At 36.2% G+C, this 18,799-nt stretch overlaps 1 pseudogene; it reads left to right on the top strand.

The window, feature by feature from the left end:
- The first annotated feature begins 17,682 nt into the window (after positions 1–17,682).
- LOC108307003 lies at positions 17,683–18,315 on the top strand (annotated as a pseudogene).
- The last annotated feature ends 484 nt before the right edge of the window (positions 18,316–18,799 follow it).

The raw sequence follows: 18,799 nt of genomic DNA, 5'->3' as shown, positions 1-18,799 counted from the left end.
GGCATGAGCCACTGTGCCCAGCCTTAATGCACAATCCTTGAGTACTGCCATGATCAGAACATGAAGTGTAGTCATCAGAATTATCTTTTAAACATAAGAAAAGATTGGAAGATAGTCAAAATCTTCAAATAATTTAAAAACATGGTAAAAATGTGAATGCCTTGGGTGGTGGGAGCAACCAAGACCTTCTCAACTATGCCAATGATTCTTCATATAAAAATTCTGTTGGTTTCCATGAAAAATATAAATACTAATATTCCCATTTTAGTAATGAAGGACCCAAAAGCTCAAATGACCTACTTAAGGTCAGGCAATGAGTCAAAACTAGAAATAGATACTATGTCTGCCAGCACTGCTCCTTAAATGAAGAAACTAACATGTCATTTTGAGTTCATTGAAGCTTTGCTACCATAAAAATTTTTTTAAAAAGTCAATGAGTATGATTTCACAAAAAGACAATGTATATTTTTTATAGTATGTATAGATTTATCTTCTCACATTTTAACTTCAAGGAATATGGCCTTAATTTCAGTTGGAAGGTTTTTCTGAAAGCAGCAGCAACAATTTTCCACCAGGGCAAGTAAATATGCCACGGAGTCACCATTCATCTCAGTCATTCTTTTCCACAGTAAGTGGACATGAAAGAACTGAATGAACATTAAACAAAGCTTGCCATATTCAGTAAATCTCTCCAGGACCTTGAAGACAGATTGAAATGAAGTACTGTCCAGATTCATTTTATGCATTGACCAACATAAAATAATTAAACACCAAAATTCCAGAAGGCCAATAGGCCATTATTAACAGATCTGTAGAAACAGAGAGGGAAATATTTGGTTATGGAGACTGGACTTAACTGCAGAGTAAATTAGTTGTGAGTACTGGAGGAAAATCTTTCAAAGAGCCCTTCATTCAGCTCAAAAGTTTATTCTTCTTTGTAAAAAGGTGGGTGAGTCCATCCTGCTCCACAGAAGGGAGCATTTTGTCATAGTTGGGCATCAGTAGTCATAACTGTAGCATTGCACAATCTGAGCAAGAGCTAATGAAAATAGAAATAAGTAGATCTGTAGATGTAAACCTGATAAAGATTCTGTGCCTGAATATTGAACTTTAAGAAATTACTAGTATAAAGGGAAAAAATTCTTCCAAAAATGAGAGGTACCAACTGTGACAAACACAAAATTAGGGTACACCTTGGCTCATAGCAATGCCAACGCCACCATATTTGTGCTGTTCCACTACCCTATTGCTCATTACTGGTGAAAGTAGAGGTAAAAAACCTAGAAAAAAGTCCGAAGCATCCGTGCCTTTCTCTTGAGAATGTGCAGTTCAAACAGAAAGACATGGGGCCCCCTAGGGACATGGGCTGACTCAAAAAAAAGCAGCACCCTAACATTGGCTCCACGAATTCCAGTTACTATGGTCTCAGACTCAGCCTTTGCCCGTGCCTCCCAAAACCGTAACTGCTTGGCTTGGGGCTTGCTTGATTTCTGTTTGTGTTTGGTTGTCTTTTTTATTTATTTATTTATTTTTCAGTTTGTGTGTAGTTACATCCATTTTATGCTTGAATTACCCAGAGTCATTTTTTTCTATTGATTGCAATAAAGCAAGCCTTGTCCAATATATCTGTATGGTATAAATGTCATGGAATGATGTGAGATATGAATGAGTGTGAGCCACAGAAAAGAATGAGCAAATGATACTAAATGAAATACCCCCCCTCCAACCACAAAGTCCCAAACAGAAGTAGGAAATATACATTAGTCTTCCTCACTCCTAATTAGGAGATAGTTGGTAATGGACCCAAAGGCACAAAGAAGATATATTTATATGTGGTCTTTTGTGTTTGTGCTTAAGTTAATGATTTACAAATTTTATGTGCTTTATACTACAGTTTGGGTCTAGTTCTTCTCAAAGAGTTAATCAAATTTATCCTTCAATGCTTAGATAGTCTAGATCAAAATGATGCCTAAAAAAGACATTGCTATTTGGAGTGTCTACAGTAATGCAGATAATACAGATGTAAAATAAATTAGGTGAGTCTAATGAAGATCATTGGTGAGAAAACACAATGAAATAAGATTGTGCCTTTATTTCAAAACACTCTAAACAGATGGAGTTATCTTTAAGACAAGTGATATGGGCACCCCAAGAGGGCAGTGATCTAGTGAATATATATTTGCTAGGGAGTTTTCTTAGACATGTATACCAATTCAATGTATATTATTCTAGCAAAATACATTTTCAAAACTTACCTTAAGTTTTGAAGGTAAGTCACAAGGATATCAGCCATTCTGTGCAATAGTACTTTCCATACATTGTGTGGTAAAAGCCAACTATTTCATTGCAATACACAGAATAAAAGTAGAATCAGATTCTTGGAATCCATTGGAAAAATAGTATTAGCACCTTGAAACTGGAATTCATCAAAATTTATATTTAAGAACCATCTGGAGTTTTTTATCAGATCTTATATATATTTGTTTTCAAATGAGCTTTTCAATATAATTGCTGAAATATATGGAATATAACTATAGAGGCTTGCCACTTCTCTATGGTTTTTTATTCTGTAACATAGTTAGAATTAATTGTCTTGGGTCCTAATTTTGTTTAACTCATATTCTGAATTATTGACATTGCTAAAGTACGCTTATTGTTCAATTTGGAGAATCTTAATTAAAAATATTTCATTACAATAAAGCTTTAATACATAATGTCCATGATGATTTTTAATAACCTTGTTAAGTCCAGAAAAGATTAGAAAAGATCTGTAACTGTTTAATTCAACCCAATAGAGATATTATATTTTGTTTATTGCTAAAATTTTATTTCTTGACAAGATGAAGAATTAGAAAATAACTTTTATCTCGCTAATTGTTTAGTGAAATAAATAATATTTCATTTCATTTTTTTGGAAAACTTTGTATAATACTACATTACCAAATCATATTTATAAAAACCAAAATGTTGTAACACTCTGTGAAATGTGGGATGTGACGGGCATATTGTTTATTTATGATCTCATGAATGGAAATGCATTTGATAACAGGCATAGTTATTGTTCAAAGATTAATGAGGGAAGTTAAAAATAAAGCCCAACAGGTTTCTTTCTTCTGACATTTTAATGTAAAAAAAGCAGAGAACACAGATGGGACACTATTGTGTACTTTTTTACCCAAAGATGATGTAGTCATTACTCATGACATTTAACAAATTAAAATTTTAATAATTTACATAATAACCATATTCAGATTTTTCAAAGATCTTTCACATACATCTCATACTGGATACTAAGAAATAAACAATGACTTTCAATAAGTAGTATTTCCAATTTAAAATGAGGAATTTGAAGTTTAAATTATATAATGTTCTTACCCAAGACTGGTCACAGCTGAGATACATACCTTTGTTTTCTGGCTCTAAAATTCTATTTTCTTCACTATGTCACATATAGTGTTGCCACAGACAAAAACCATTTTTTTAATTATCCTTTTGTAATTTCATTCCAAATCTATTTATGAGCTGTGAAAGAAGGCTATCTCATTACTATATACCAAAGGTCTCAGATTTTTTGTGACAAGCAACTATTTTTCATTTCCAAGAAAACTTCACATTATAAAGACAGTTATACTATTAGTGACAGAAAAAAATCCGCAGTTGTAGGGAAAGGTAATTCACTCTTTTCAACTAGTGATCCAGTCATTAATTCAATGAGCATTTATTTTTTGCCTACTCTGAACATATAATGAACATTACATGAACACTTTGCATATAATGGTGAGAATTTAGTAGTGAACAGGACAAAATTATCTCACCAAGCTTACAATGAATGCAATAGCAGAGTGAAACAAAAATAAGCAATTAAATAAATTCTGATAAGTAATCTGATTCTGATATTAAATTTTGATAAGTAATGCTGTTTCTAGAAGATAATATTGGAAACGTTTTCAAACTATGGATAGAATAACTGTGCTGTTGTCCCAGCCATATAAAGTATAAGAAGAGAACAGAGTGTCTATTCACATAGACACTGAAGCTGCACTCCTTGGACTTCAATATCTTAATTCTTAACTGGGTGACTCTGGAGAAGTTGCTTAATTTTACAAAACCTCCATGTCTTCTCATAAAAATGGGGATACCTCAAAAGCCTAACCAAGTGGCGAATGCATTGAGAGGAAATCAATGGATTCAGAAAGAGCCCCAAAATTCCTCTGCAGGTAATGGGGAAGAACCAGCAAGCTCAGAGTTGCCTGGTCCTCCAGCCATCGTAGAGTGTAGTTGCTTAGCCAACAGAAGTTGAAAGTGGAAGTTCTGTCCTCTCTCACAGAAAGATAATGCAAAGTGTTGCAGAGGAATGACAAAAAGAAAAGGGAAAAAGACTCACTGGATGTCAGAAAGAGTTGAGGAAATTTGGCAACCACTGAACCATAAAGGATTCAATAGATTAAGGAGAAAGACATTTAGAAAACTTCTACTGTGTTTAATTAGCTGTACTCCTGTTAATATTCATCTCTGAGAGATCTAAGTAAAAGTTGGGTGTTGTGTTTAATTACATTTGTTAGCTAGACCATGTTTCTTTAAAGGTTACACTATGTAGAAACTGAACCACACTGGATTATACAAGTTGGTGATACACACGGGTTGATGTTATAAAATGATTAGCATAGTGCTTCTCACAAAGTAAGCACTCAAAAATTAAATATTGTTGTCATTATTCACAATGTATTCTAAATTTGCAAAACTTAGAAACCCCTATTTTTATTATTTTTGTCTCATCCAAATCAAATTTTAATTTGAAGAAACCTATACAAGATGTGCAGAAAAGACCAGAATCCAGTATTTAATACATTGAAGAGAAAAAGAAGACAGAATAAATTATCTGAACAAATTCTAAGAAAAGCTACAACACCTGAATATTGAAGCTCTTTGCTTTCTATAGATAAAGCAAAGAGAAAAAAGTAAGTGGCTTGCATGGGTCTAATTGTCTAATAAAACAAAACAAATGTATAGGAGAGTAAATGTATTTACCTGGGTTTGAATGCTGAAGAAATTAGTCACAAGTCCTTCTTTACATAAGAGGGACTAAACAACATAATGTATAACATCCTTGACAAAAGTTCTACTTGCAAAAAAAGTGTAGAGATGCCTCACATATAGCCATTTATCATTATCTCTTTTTTTGAAAGCTTTAAGAGCATAATTGGTTTTCTGCAAAGGCAATTCCACTGGAATATAACTTTCTGGTGATTTGCCTCCTCACTGAGATACATCCTGGGAACATTTGGCCAGTGAGCCTAAACGAGACCTACTGATTCAGAATCTCCAGGATTGAGGCCCGGTATTGCATATTTTTAGAATTCCCAAGATGACTCTAACTACCAAACTGTATCGGTGAGACTTCTAGTGGTTCCCCTCAGATCCATTCTCCCCTTTCCACTTATAGGAATAGAATCCTTGATTTCTTCTGCACACCTGGCTACCCAGAATAAGAACTAAATTTCTCAGCCCTGTCTTTTGTTGCATATCACCACGTGACTATATTTTTTGCAACGGACTGTAATAAAGAGTGATGTCTACCCTTTCTGAAGTTGTCTTTATAGAAGAGGCCATGCCACTTCATTCCTCTTTCATCCTGCTGCTGCTTGACTGATGGTATAAAACCTAGACCTCTGTCATTTACCATGAGGAAGGGAATCATAGGCAGGGAAAATAGAGAGAAAATAATGAATGGCACCTAGTCTCTGGACAAGATCATCCAGATTCTCATGAACATTCCTAGATTGTAAAAGTAGGATCACATTCTTCACATAAAGAGGATGCTTCTCTGGTCAGCCAGAAGAGGTAGTGACCATTTTATTTAAAATCTTTGTACATAACCTTACAAAGGGGAATGTTAGCACCCATCCCTGACTTAGAATTTTAAATACAAGAATATCCTCTATTAGAAAATTCTTACTATTTGAACTCTCATAGTATATTTTTATGAAAGTTGTGGAAGTGTATTAAAAGGTTCAGATCAAGGTTGACATGAGGGGACTTGACCCCAGACTATGTTTTGCTATTGAACCAAATAGAATAGGAGCCCAAAATGCAATAAATGTCAAGAGAAATTTTAAACCACATTTTAGCAATTTACTATTCAGTAAAGGGCAGATTAAAATTTAAAATTAGTCTTTCTCTTTTTCCTCTCTCTCTCTCTCTCTCCCCCTCCCTCTCTCTCTCCCCCTCCCTCCCTCCCTTCTTCCCTCCCTTCCTCCTCCCCCTCCCTCTCTCTCTCTCCTTCTGCCTCTTTCCCTCCCCCCTCTCTGTATTAATTCATGACTCTCACAATTTATAAAGAAAAAAGCCAACACTTACAGAATATATTTAAAAGAATACTTGGAAAATCTTGTCTCACTAGCCTAGGAGAAATCTTGGCTATTTTCTACAGGATAATACTGCCTTCATATGTAAATGAATGGATTTAATATGAGAAAATTATGCCTCAAAATATGGCCATTCCATTTCTAAGATGTAATTTATATTAGTTACATGTGGAAGGAGAAAAGTTTGGGTTATTTTTCATAATTGTTTCAGTCCTGAGAAATTTAACGTGTGTTTTACTTTCTAATACTTCTATGAATAGAAGAGATATCCCAAATTAGAACAAAAAGTCATTACTGGATGTCAGCATTGTCAATTCTTTTAGGTATGAATGAGGGAGGTTGGATAGCAGCGAAGATTGGACCTCAATATATTTCTTTCTAGCACTAACATTCATGATTCCATGATTCAACAGAAAGTATAAATTCTAATGTTTATTTTCAATGCAAAACAGATGAACAAAAAATAGTCTCATGACGTCTCACCAGCCATCATTAAGCTGAATCTTGCACATGGGAAGAACAGGTAGTTGCTTAGCCTCCAAGCCTATCACAAAATTAGGAGTTAAACTGATGCACAGTAATTGAACTCATTGCAGTTCCTTGGTAGGACAAAAAATGGACCTCTCCAGCATCTGGAAGGCCAAGTATACAGCACACAACATGGTATCTACAAAGACTTTTGATATTCACAATGAAAACCAAGTTAATTTTCAGGCCTTATGGCAGTTCCCACTTAGAATTATTTTTGGTCTGATGTCCTCTAATATATAAGCCTAAAAGTATTTTATAAATTGCTTTTTTGTAAACTTACAAGGAAATAATTTTAAGTGTCAAAGTTGTATATGTGATTTAGCTTACATATTTGAGAAAAACATAGTTATTTCATTCAAGGACTTTCCTTTTTTGTTTTATAATAAAATTTTAACTTTACTTATGAACTCTCCAAAGCAACATTTAACAATTTCTGTTTTCGTGGATTTTTTTTTTTTTTTTTTTGGCCACTCAAGTTTTTCTTTGGCAGGTAGAAGTGAAAACTTTATATCCTATTAAATACTTAAATAGCTAGCAAATTGGTGTGGAGAGAGGTGAAATGAAAAAGAAAGCCCAGTTCCAGGGACTCTGCTATATAAGTTTCCTACATCTAGAATAAGGACAAAATAGGAAATGCATTTGAAATTGACTGTCAAGTTTCAGAAAGTGTGGTAGAGATAGATGTAGTGTAACTCATTTAATATTTACTCAAAAGGAAAAGTCAAATAATGTTTTTTCAGATTCATTTGTAATTTTACAAATCATTCAAAATAATTTACCATTAATCCCACTACAACAGAGAGCTTTTATTTTTTCCGTGAAACACTGTCAATTGCTTTGGCATTGGTAGCTCTCACTGTGCAAAAAGAAAAGAAATAGTCTTGGAAATGGAGTACCTGTAAAGCCAATCCCAGAGCTACTGGAAATAACTGAGGGTCCACAGGGAACATGCTCACTAAGCTTGACTCCAACAACTCATTAAACAGTTGCCTGACTGATGATTTGATCTACTCTCTAAAATCTATTAATTCTTTCTCAGACTCACTTTCCAATCCTACTTTCTCTAGATGCCCAGCTTTAGCATTTTCATACTTGAAATGTTTCTTGCATGGTCTCTTACAATGTCTCTTGGGTAGTCTTACAAAAACAGTAAAGTTAATCCAGAATGTTTAGCCTAATTTCTTTGAGCAACTAGAAGCAAGCAGAATTACTTTACTGTGCTTGGTTTGTAATGCCTAGAAAAGATAGCTAAGGCAGAACCTGACATTTAATTAGTGAAAAATGTCACTTTAAGCATAAACACAGCCCATGGAGTACTGACCCAGAACCTAGGCAGATGGACTTCTACCCCTATTTTGCCACTCCTTCATTAGTGCTCAGAAAAAATCACTTTATTTATTTAGGCTTAAGCCTCCCAATTTGGAAAAAAATACTAAAACAAATATTTCTTAAAGTTGCCTCTAATATAAAATTCTACAAAATAAAAGTAGTTTATTAATGATCAGAAGTGCTTGTGTGTTTATCAAATAGCTTGATTTTGATGCCTCATCAATAAAATTAATCCTACTACACTAAAAAAAGCACTTGGATATTCACATGCTGTAGTGTGAACATTCTTTGCTACCTCGTCAGTGGGGCTCAGGAGTTCACCCTAACCTTTTTCATGACTCTAACACCTAAATGTTCTTGAATATAAGGTCTTGTAAACTTCTTCCCAAAAAGAAATATTTTGATGAATGGGCTTGACCTTCTCAAGATCCCAGCATATTTCAAAATTTCAAAATAGGTAATAAACATTAATATATTACCTCATTAAGAAAGTAATGTTTGCTATGAGAAATTGTGAAAAATAAAAAACTAGCAAGTGAGAGCAGTGTTTTACAATTTTATTACTCAGAGATAGTATTTGTTATTGTTTACCCCCTCATAATCTTGTGGATGTGTACAAATTAATTGTGATTTCTGGTTGTATTAGTCTGTTTTCACATTGCTATAAAGTTACTACTCACGACTAGGTAATTTACAAAGAAAAGTGTTTTAATTGACTCACAGTCAGGCATAGCTTGGGAGGCCTCAGGAAACTTAAAACCATGGCAGAAGGTGAAACAGGCACCTTCTTCACAAGGCAGTAGGAGAGAGAAGAGAAAGTGAAGGAGGAACAGCCCTTTACAAAACCATCAACTCACTCCCTATCATGAGAACAGCATGGGGGAAACCACCCCCATGATTCAATCACCTCCTGCCAAGTCCCTCCCTTGACATGTGGGGATTACAATTCAAGATGAGATTTGAGTGGGGACACAGAGCCAAACCATAGCATTCCACCCATGGAGGGGCTGCTGTGAAGGTCTCTGACATGCACTGGAGACATTTTCTCCATTGTCTTGGCGATTAACATTCGGCTCCTCATTATTTATGCAAATTTCTGTAGCTGGCTTGAAAATGAGGTTTTCTTTTCTACTGCATAGTCACACTGCAAATTTTCCAAACATTTATATTCTGCTTCCCTTTTAAACATGTTTCAATTTCAGATCATCTCTCTCTGAAGTTTCAAGTTTCATAGATTTCTAGAGCAGGGGCAAAATGCCACTTATAAAACAACCTTATGAAAACTCATTCCTTATCATGAGAACAGCATGGGGGAAAATATACTCCCATGGTCCAATCACCTCTCCCCATAGCATTCCACCCATAGCATTCCACCCATATTCCCTCCCAAATCTCATGTCCTCACATTTCAAAACACACCATACCTTCCCAACAGTTTCCCAAAGTCTTAACACATTCCAGCATTAATCCAAAAGTTCAAATCTAGCGTCTCATCTAAGAAAAGACAAGTCCTTTCTGCCTTGTAATATCAAAAGCATGTTAATTACTTCCAAGATAAAAAGGAGATGCAGACATTGAATAAATGCTTCCATTCCAAAAGGGAATGAAAAGACCCTCTTTTGACATGTGGGGATTACAATTTAAGGTGAGATTTGGATGGGGACACAGAGCCAAACCATATTATTGGCATATTCAAAATGTTGTAATACTGATTATAAATGTCAGGTTTCTTTATTATAAGAATAATATAGACACACTGTATATTGCTTAAAAAGCAAGGGGAAAATTCAAAGAAGAAAATAAAAACATCTAAAATCTTAAGAAGATAAACAAATGTGTGTAGAGGAATAGGAAAATATCTAGAAAGGGGTTCATTATGATGATCATATTTAGCCATTGGCATCCTGATCCCATGCATTGATTATTGTATGTGAGGAGGGATCATGATCATCATCATGGGCCCGCAGATGAGACAGCTCAGCTACACAGAGCTACATTCCAGATGTTTGTAGAACTCAAGTCATATTTAAGCATTTATTTTAAAAATTCATGTCTCCTGTTTATACTTAGCCCTATATTCACTTTTGCACAACTGAATATTTGTAATTCTATTCCATGTTTGGCATTCAGCTGCAAAGCAATAAAAACACAGGACACACACACAAAAAGACAGATATTGGACATATTGGCCTCTTTTTAACCATTGTATGTCTGTATGCATATAGTTTACAAATGCATATTATGCTCCATATAATGACCCAAGATGGGGTTTTGGAGCTGAGGCTTCTAGAAGGGCTGTAACTTCAGCCTTATAAACTAATACCATTTGCAATTTATAGGAAGACGAGTAAAGAAAGTTCCAAACTGATGGATAATTTGTTCTCTCAGTATTCATGTCCACACCTATGTCAGCATTTTGACTAGCACTTGTTTCAGCAATTCTAAAACCAACCACACATTTGGCACCTCCCTAGAAGAACTGATGGATGTCAGTGTATATTTGCACTTATGGCAAAGATTTTTTAGAACAACATAGCAAGGCTACACAGCCAGATCGACAAGGGATAGAACACAGCAGACAGAGTCTGGTGGCATTCACATGAAAGCTTCCTATGGTCTCCCAGAAAGAGCCACACAGAGGTCACTGCCCCTCCAACACAAAATATAGCAACACATGTATAATGTTTATGCCAGTAATGCCATTGTAGGACTCAGATCTCAAGATTTTTATGGGGGACTGGTCAGGTAGGCACTCTCTGCATAGCCACAACTACTAAAATTCTAGACTCCCAGATTGAAAGCAGGTAAGTGGTCACCCTAAATCTTATTGTCTAGGCAAACTTGTAGAGAGGCCTTAGCACAGTGAACATTTCAAGGTCAAGTTCCCAGATGCCAATTCTGCCTTTTGCTGGCAGTTTTTTTGATCTCTTTAAAATTTCATTTTCTCACTCATTAATTGGGTGATATAACAAGGAATATAGTTGTGAAACCCCAGTCCTCATGGAGCACCTAGTACAATGCCCAACACATAGCATCCTATGCTAGCTATTATCATTATAGAGTTGAACAAAATTATATTAAATAATAGTTTTAATAAAACAATGTTGCAATACACTTATATGAGTTTTAAAGATACTGAAATGTGCAAGCTCCTTTGGTAATAAAAATAGGTATTATGTTGATTTATCCAAATCTATTTGTCTGCAGTTTTAGTGAGGTTTTTTGGAAGGAGGTACTTTATTTAACAAAGACCCTATAATGGTATCCCCACTATTTGAAGGGTAGAAACATTATGAGCAAGCATTGGAAATTAGCAACATAGGTTAGTGATTTAAATGATCCTCACGCTTTCAAGAGATTTCATTTGAATCGTGGTAGGAAGGTTTGCTTTTCCTAACACTGGGAAAGTAAAAGCAGCAGAATAAAAATGAGCTGAGTAGTACTGTAAGGTCAGACTGCACCCCTGTACCCATTGGTGTCATAAATGAGAAAACATGTCTTTTGCTTATTGAATACTTTAATGTCTCAGTTAATAGCTTTATGCTTTTATTTCATTTAACCCTCATAATAACCATATCAATAAGGTATCATTATCTGTACAAATGAGAGAACCGTGACCCAGAAAATCTAGGTAACATGTCCAAGGTAGTCCCAGTAAGAGCAGGTCTAGGAATTCAAACCTGGAAATGTCCAGATCTGGCCAAGAATCTTCACCATTTTGCCATACTACTTCTCTGGACCTAAAAGAGCTTTGCATATCCAAAAGTTCAGCATAATCAAAAGCTAATCATTCTTTCACATTGCCTTTACTTGATACAAAACATTCAAACTGCTGGATATAGAGGAAACCAGATTTATATTAACCTAGAATGTTAAGAATTATTCAAAGGTTATTTAATTATAATTCTGCTTTTCAATTGGTTTCCCCAAAAATAACTCCATACAGATGTGAGATTTTTTAATGCCCTTGCTGCAGCTACTTTTATATAAAATATTTTAGAGGTAATCTATTAGGAAGCAAAAATTTTCAACAAACAAAAAATATAACACACTTTGCATCTGGAAACCCAGAAAGACCATTTTATCTAGACTTCCTTTTTCTAGAGAAGTATATTCTTTGCATTGTTCTCTCCAAAAATGTTGCCTTGATGCTACTATGTTCAAGGTGCACAACAGAAACACACACACACACACACACACACACACACACACACACAGAGTTTAAAAAGAAAGAATGCAGGAAATTCAAAGCAGCATAGTCAAAAGCCCCAGGGAACTTTCAGTAAGCCAACACATTCCATGACTAGATTTCTTGGTTTTAACAGGAGCAAATGCACAGGACTTAAACCCCTGAGATCAGTGTCTCCATTTCAAGGCCCCTTGTGTAATGTAGAAAAACATCACCCTGTTTTAAACAATGAAGAAGGAAAAGCAGAACTTAGCATGTGAGGTGTGGAATAACAGCAACCAGAGAATCTCTTCTCAAAAAATTAAAAACAGGAGCATAAACCAGGCAGAGAAGTTACAATCTCATAAAACTACAATAGTACAGCTGGTCTGTGACTTCAAGAAGCTAAACTAATTTCTGACTTAAGGAAAGTATTGACATATTTCTCAAGCTCTGCACTACACATAGGAACCCAGGAGAGCTGAACCACGACAAATGTTCCAGAAGCTACTAGTTTTAAACAAAAGCATCCTAAGAGGCTCCAGGAAGATTTTGAAACAATTTTTAAAGTGATTAAGTGCTATCAACATTACATCACAGAAAAATTTGGGGGAAAAAGCCACTAACGTGGTCTTTCCCCTTACTGTGTTGCTCACTTTTGATTTCTCTTTAGATTATCACCAAATAGTTCTTTCTAATTAGTGAGAGAGTGCAGGCCTCAAGCAGAAATCCCAATACGTTTGGACCATGTATTAGTTCATTTTCATGCTGCTGATAAAGAGGTTTAATTGGACTTACAGAGACACATGGCTGGGGAGGCCCCAGAATCATGGCAAGAGGCAAAAGGTACTTCTTATTTGGCAGCAGCAAGAGGAGAATGTGGAAGAAGCAAAGTGGAAACCCCTGATACGTCCATCTGATCTCATGAGGCTTACTCAGTAACACAAGAATAGCACAGGAAAGACCGGCTCCTGTGCTTCAATTACCTCCCCCTGGGTCCCTTCCACAACAGGTGAGAATTCTGGGATATACAATTCAAGTTGAGATTTGGGAGGGGACACAGCCAAACCATATTGGACAAAGAGGAAAAATAGAATATCAGATAGAAATAGAAATATAGACATACACATAGCTAACACATTCTTTATTACAGTTGAAAGTAAGAACATACTTTGTGTAATATTTATTTTCCTTCAGAGAAAACTATATTTAATTTTAAATCCATATCACTGCTATAATCTTTTTTTAACCCTGCCCAAAAGCAAGAACTGTGCTTACCTATACCCTTAGGCAATCAGCCACTGTCAGATGTATAGAAATATCCAGACACATGGGAAAACAGCCAAAATGAAGAAGCCTTCAGATGAGAGCCACGAGAGGAGCAATCTCATAGGGTTTAACATCTGCCTTCTACCACAAATGAATTTGATGTTTCTTGGTGATCATATTCAGGGTGACTATAGGTTCTAGGATGCTCCAGACCTATTATCGTGGCCCCTTATTACTCTTAAAACTACTCCAGTTCAGATATAGTGTCTTAACAATAGTGATACTTTAGAAATTGCTATGATGACATATATTATATCCACAGAGAAATATGAATATATATACCCACTATTGCCATCTACAAACCCTTTCTAAACAAAGATTTGAAACCAAGTAGTGCCTGTCTTCTCATAGAAATCCAATGGCATTTTAAGTGACATCAATAAGAATTGACTCTAGTCTGGGTGTGGTGGCTCATGCCTGTAATCCCAGCACTTTGGGAGGCTAAGGCAGGCAGATCACCTGAGGTCAGGAGTTTGAGACCAGCCTGACCAAAATGGTAAAACTCCACGTCTACTAAAAATAAAAAATTAGCTGGGATGGTGGCCTATAGTCCCAGCTACTCAGGAGGCTGAGGCACAAGAAGTGCTTGAACCCAGGAGGCAGAGGTTGCAGTGAGCTGAGATCATGCCACTGCACTCCAGCCTGTGACAGAGAGAGACTCCATCTCAAAAAAAAAAGAAAAAAAAAAAAAAAAGAACTGACTCTGTTGGTTTAATGCTATTATTTATTTGTCTTATGAGTTTTGTTAGTCTAATTCCTTCTGGATCACAGTAGTTTTGCTGTTCAGAAACTGTCGTAAAGCAGCATTGATATTTACTTCCTGCCAATCAATGCTTCTCACGCCAATCTTTAAAAAGCCAGTAATTACATTGGCTAGTATGTCAAGTGATTCAAAAAAAACAAATACGGTTTCATTTTAGTTCTGTTTTCTCTTTTGAAGTTGTATTCAACATACCAGAATTTTTTATTAACACTGTAATTCTCATTATATTATTTTATCAATTTTCAAAGGAACATAAGTAATAGGGAATATAAGAAAAAATTCAGCCTCCATAAGGCAGAAGAATAGAAGTAGCTAAGATTTTTTGAATGCTTATTAAATCCTAGGAAATTTTCTATGTCATTTATGCATTAACACTCCTCCCTGTGGGATGACATCAGCAATATGGCACAATAGGAAGCTCCAAACCATTCTTCCCCCCTACAGGCAATGATTCAACAACAATACATGAACTAGATCCCTCTATGAAAAATACAGAAACTAGATCAGATGCTCCTGCACCCTGAGAAAGCATGAAACCAGTCACATTGACCAACAGGAAAATCTGTGGCACTCACTCACCAGAGCCCATATTCCCAGAATAGCCCAGAGTGATCATGTGGTAATCCCCAACTCCCAGCTTCTTCCTGGAGAGCGAAAGAGAAGACTGGAGCATAGGCTTAATATTCAGATGTTTTGTGGGACTACCCAAGGGACTGGTTTCTGTCTTACATGAATATAAGCATGGACAACAAATGGCACCAAGTTGGGAGCCACTAAGAACAAAGATGGTAAGAATTATCACACACTCACTCGCCATTCTCCCCTACCCCCGGTTCAGCACAGCACAAGTGGGAGAAAACTCCCAACTCCTGACTTCTTGCTGGGGAGGAAAAGAGTTGCTGTCTCTACATTTCCAGCTTTTCAGAGGGCTGCCTGAGGGCCTGGTTTCTGTTTTATTCATTTTGGGTACTTGTGGGATGCAGCATATTTTAGATGCCTGGGAATCACTGAGAACAAAACAGAACTGAATAGCTTACTGCTACCCTAAGGACCTATGGTGCAGAAGACAGAGGCTAATGTATCTTGGTGGCTTTTCTCTCAGGGAAAGGAATGTGTCCAATGATCCAGCTTCTCCAGCATCTGCCTAATAAATGGATTTCTGCTTAACCTGGCTCAGAGTGCTATTGGCGCCACTGAGAACAAAACCTGAGCGGCCAATGGCAGCTTCAGAGAACCTGCAGTACTCCAGACAAACACCAGAGGGAGGAAGAGATAATGAGCTTCAGAAAAAGGAAAGGAAATTGGGAATTTACATGTACAAATCCAGAGAAGACACATCACCAAAAAACTTTGAGAGGTCACCTGAATCACTAGCTGGGATGATTTGTGAAGGTCTCCGTATGAAGCAGGTAAGGACTGGGAGAGGTAGCTGTTTTTCAAATGCGTGCATCCAAACACAAAATAAGGCATCTGAAGACAGAGGGAAACACAGCCTAACCAAAGGAATAAAATAAATCTCTAGAAACCAACTTTAATGAAACACAGATATATGAATTATCAAAGAATTTAAAATTATCTTCATAAGGATGCCCCATGAGCTCAGGAAAAGAGCAAAGAGATAGAAAATACTACAAAGTAACAAACATAAAAATTTGGAGCTGAAGAATAAATTAACTGACTTTAAAAACTCACTACAGCGATTCAAAGCAGAATAACCAGTGAACTCAAAGACAAGTCCTTTAAAATTATCCTATCAGAGGAAAAAAAAGAAAAATGAATGAAGAAGAGGGAATAAAGCCAAGGACTATGGGACACTTGTGAGCACACCAATAAACACATTGTGAGGTCTCAGAAGGAAAACAGAGAAAGAAAGAAGTAGAATAAATAATGGCCAAAAATTATCCAAATCTGAGAAAGGAAATGGACACATAGATTCACAAAGCCCAACAGAGTCCATCATGGATGAACTCAAAGAAGATAACCCTGAGACACATTATAATCAAATCGTCAAAAATCAATGACAAAGAGAAAATTTTGAAGGCAGCAAGAGATATCTGAGCTCCCATGTTCATTGTAGCATTACTCACAGTAAGAAAGATATATAAACAATCTGTGCATTGACAATTGATGAATGAATAAAGCAAAGACGGTATAGATATATAATAGAATATTATTTAACCTTTTAGATAGAAGAAAATCCTGTCATATGGCAAAGCATGGATAAACGTTGAGAATGTCATGCTAAGTGAAATAAGCCAGTCACAGAAGGACAAATACTAATGATTCTACTTACATGAGGTATTTAAAATTGTCGAACTCACAGAAGTAAAAACTGGAATGATGATTGCCAGAGGCTGAGGGGAAGAGAAAATGGGGGAGTTGCTGTGCTATGGGTATGAGTTTCAGCATGCAAAAATGAAAAACATTCTAGAGATCTGCTGTACAACAGTATCCATAAGTTAACAGTATTGTCCTATACAATTAAAAATTTGTCAATTGACATTTTATGTTTTTTACCACAATTTTTAAAAATTCATCCACAAAGGATTTTATGAGGTAAACATTATACTTTTCACCACTTTGCAGATGGCCAAGCTAAAGCAGAAAGAGTTCAATTAACTTGCCCAGGGTCATATCACTACTTAGTGGTACAGCCAGGATTAACCCAGATTTCAATCCAAAGCCTACATCTTAACACCTTGATCATTGCCTCTCTAGACTGCTAAAGAAGTATGGCAACCAATTACCTGAGTTATCACACCTGTGAGCACTGGGCTCTCCCAGCAATTAACCAAGCACTAAGGCTTGTGAATCACCATTCTGTGACCAAGCCTGTGCTAAGCACCATGAAGCATATAAAAAAAGAGTTTAACTTCCATCCCTTCCCTTTTGGGAATTACACTGTTTACACAGTAGTATACAAATTAGCTAAACATTGAAATCACCTAAGGAGTTACTTTTTTTTTAAAGATGCAAGTGGATGAGTCTCACCTTCAGAGATTATGATTTCATTGATTTGAGCCATAGTCTGGATATAAGGATTTTTGCAAGCTCCCCAAATGATTCTAACACACAGCCACTAAGTTTAACCACTGATGTAGAGCAACTATTAACCCAAAGAGAAAAGTTATTCCAAACATTTTTCTAAACAATCTAACAGGCAAGGGTTGTGAAAGAAATAAGAGTATGGCATGCACATGGGAAAGCAAAAAATAGCAAGGAATTATGCGACCATAAGGTGAATGCTTAGTCTCAGAGATCAGAGGCTTAAAGAAATGGATAGATTAAAACCTAAAAAGAAAGAAAAGAAAGATACCAGCACACTGAAAAAAAGAGAAGTTCCCAAACCTCTTCTTGCTCATTCTTACAATGTAATACACAGCTGGGCCCACCTTAACACATCCTAGTTGATACCATCTTTATCAACTTTTCCATTAAAGCCAAACTAGACTTAGCACAGTTAAGTGTATCCCTTCTATATCAAGTGTATCCCTTCTATAACTGACTGTGTAATGGCTAAAATTGGGAAATGGGGGCAGAAGTATTGCATGGCTCTAAGGATCACCAAGGACTTAAGATTACCATGCACACACAAAGGAACCTATGCAGATAACTGCTTAGTACAGAGAGTAACCCAAAACAAGTGTTACATTGTGGCCACAGTTGACTGAAACCTTAAACAAGGAATCTAGAAGATTTCTAATTATAGATACAACATCAACCAGATGCCAAATGATTATGGAGCCCCTCATTTCTTCCTCTTAGAAAACAAGGTTCTTCTGCCTTCCTGTGACCAACTTTCTCTGCTGCCAGTTAATGCTGAAGCATGAATTATTAATCTGTTCACCAATTTGCTCTATTATGAGCTGAGTATGATTAAATACATTCACTTTTGATGCTGTTTTGAAAAAAAAATCTACCAGGTGAAATAGATTTGAGAGTGCAGAATGGAGTTGCCAGGGAAAGCTGTGAAAGAACTCTTAAGTTGGCACTGACAGAGTGAAATTTGAGAGGAAGAAGACATAGAACAGAGAAGAGAATGAAGGGTGGAATTTGCTTGGTCTTGGGTGGATTCAGGAGTAGTACAAAGCATACATATGCCTTTCTTCTTGAGCACAGAAGTCCCTAGGAATTAGGCTGCAGCAAGCATTGCCAGTTCCATCTGGCCCACAGCTGCTTCTGGTAATCATCCAGGTTTTTCTCCTCCCAGACCAACAGAATTCCTGATGAGTAGTTGAACTCAATAGATCAGTTCGACTTCAAGCTCCGAATCTGGGATATGCCAATGAATAGCATCTGAACTCCATGAATACC

This window comes from Cebus imitator, unplaced genomic scaffold, assembly GCF_001604975.1.
Source record: "Cebus imitator isolate Cc_AM_T3 unplaced genomic scaffold, Cebus_imitator-1.0 Scaffold76, whole genome shotgun sequence".
NCBI lineage: Eukaryota > Metazoa > Chordata > Mammalia > Primates > Cebidae > Cebus > Cebus imitator.
The sequence above is the reverse complement of the archived record's forward strand: the minus strand, read 5'-3'. Positions and strand labels throughout refer to the sequence as shown.